Raw genomic sequence first — 2,461 nt, 5'->3', positions numbered from 1 at the left:
TTACTATATAACTTCTGAAATAAAATACAGGAGAAAATCTACATGCTCTTGAGTGTAGAGATGTGTGTTTAGTTACATTGCAAAAGCATTATCCTTTAAAGAAAAAGAAATGGTAAATTAGACTTATTAAAATTAAAATCTGGGGGCCTGCCCCGTAGCTCAGTTCTTTAAGTGGCTGCTTCAACAAAGCAGTCAGGCTCACGTTGCTGTGGTTCGATCCCCACAACTCAAGCCAGCCAAACCTGCCCGGAAGGCATTCGGAGCAAAAAAATAAGTAAGTAAAATTACAATCTGCTTCAAGAAAGACAAAAAGACTCAAAGGTTCAATCATAGGCTCAGTAAAATTAATTAAAAATATACATCTGACAAGTAGGAAATGAGAAAGGCTGAAAAGGTTAGGCACTGGGAATTGTTAACATGGGAAAATATTCTGTATGACACTGTCCTGGGGGCCACATGGCCTGAGTTCATCAAAACCCTAACACACATGTAGACACACATGCACACATACACTCATGCCAATTAGCAAGTCAGGAGATATAGAAAAAATGCATACAGCAGCAGCAGCAGCAGCAGAAGATAACTGTTTAACACAAATATGCAAAAAAATTTCACTAAAGGAAGCCAGGGTGGGGCACAGGTTTCCAAAAATCCCTATAACTTTGAAATGAGTGGTCTGTAAGACTAAGAGCTATCAGAACAGCATACAACACCATGTAATAGTCAAGTCTGTTGTTACCTTAGGGACAACGGCATACTCATAATGCTATACAGGATGCTAGAACTGAAGAACTGAATGGCTACGGATGCTACAAAAATTTCAGTATTGGAGTGGGAGGTCACAGATTAATAAAAGAAGTGGTCTAGAATGATCTGCATAGAAATAGATTAGAGTTGGAGACATCAGTGAAAACTTGTGCCCACAAGAAGAAATATTTATAGTTATGTGTGTATATTCAGGGGTCAGTGTATAAACACATTACTTAGATGGCCTAAAGGGAAAGAAAAGCCACTTGAGTAAGAATGAGCACACTGAATGCCCAGGTGTTTGTTTTTAATATCATTCTCCAATAAAAGAAGCGAGAACTCTTTGGAAACACAGGTGATTCTAGGACTGGGACAGGGAATGGAAGCACCTGAAAAATTCTTTAGTAATTTGTGTTCCAAATGAAAAGATTAAATACCCACACTGGTGTTGCAGGGGTGGGGAGAGATGTCAAGAGAAAAGCAGGACCCAATTGAAAAAGCCCCTAAAAGTCAAAACTGCAAAAATCAAAAAAAATAAAATAAAATAAACTATCATCAGATTATAATTCTAAATATAAAGTAGATATCCCTAAGTTCATAATGAATAACCAAATAAGTAGGAGAGAATTATATGTTATATTTATTTACAGTGGGTAATTCAAAGTCCTTCCCTTTACTACTTTTTAAAATTCTCATGAGTGCTTGTGCCACAGCAACCACTGAAGAACAGCAACCATGGCCCTCCACTATTCCATGGCTGTGGGCCTCAATAAGGGCCACAAGGTGACTAAGAATGTGAGCAAACTAGGGCACAGCCACCATTGCTGATGTCTCATCAAACACACCAAGTTCATTCGGTACATGATCCGGGAGGTGTGCGGCTTCACCCCCTATGAGCAGCACACCATGGAGCTGCTCAAGGTCTGCAAGGACAAATGCACCCTCAAGTTCATCAAGAAAAGGGTGGGGATGCACATCCGCACCAAGAGGAATTGTGAGGAGCTGAGCAATGTGCTGGCCGCCATGAGGAAGGCAGCTGCCAAGAAGGACTGAGCCCCTCTGGAATAAAGCTTTGCAGGAAGTTCAAAAACAAAAAGTTTTCCATGAATGAGTCAGTTCACCAGCAGTGTTGGTGTGACTGGATGAAAGGACTCCTGGGAGTGCTATGCTTACCAGTGCATTAATCTAGTGATGTTGGGGCTGGGGAGATAGCTCAGTGGTCTAAGTGCCTGCCTGGAGAGCTCAAGGACCTGGGTTTGACCCCCAGTACTGCATGCCATGCCAGCCACCAAAACCAGGCAAGGGGGTGCACACCTGGAATTCCAGCACTGGGAAAGCTGAGAGAGGAGGATCACCATGAGTTTGAGCTGCATAGCAAGACCCTGTACTGAATGAATGAATGAATGAATGAATGAATGAATGAATGAATGAATGAATGAGTTTTAAAAATTTAATCCAGTGATGTTTGTAGAGGAGCATGCTATTGGGAAGAGGGGAGGCCCTGGGTAGACACTCAGAGGGCACAGTGGGATCTCCTGCCGGCCCTTTCCTCCAGTGTTCTGCATCCCTGCACCTCCACATCTGTAGATTTGCTCCACTGTCCATGATGTTTCTGCCTTGCAACAGGCTGACCATGGACTGCAGCCTCTGTGACCCTGAGCCCAATAACCACTCCTTCTCACAAGGGAGGGTGTATTTACTGCATCCAGCCTGG

At 42.7% G+C, this 2,461-nt stretch overlaps 1 pseudogene; it reads left to right on the top strand.

The window, feature by feature from the left end:
* Positions 1–1,482: 1,482 nt before the first annotated feature.
* Positions 1,483–1,800, top strand: LOC101575796 (annotated as a pseudogene).
* Positions 1,801–2,461: the final 661 nt, after the last annotated feature.

The sequence above is a fragment of the Octodon degus genome, unplaced genomic scaffold, assembly GCF_000260255.1.
Source record: "Octodon degus isolate 3935 unplaced genomic scaffold, OctDeg1.0 scaffold00029, whole genome shotgun sequence".
Classification (NCBI taxonomy): domain Eukaryota; kingdom Metazoa; phylum Chordata; class Mammalia; order Rodentia; family Octodontidae; genus Octodon; species Octodon degus.
The sequence above is the reverse complement of the archived record's forward strand: the minus strand, read 5'-3'. Positions and strand labels throughout refer to the sequence as shown.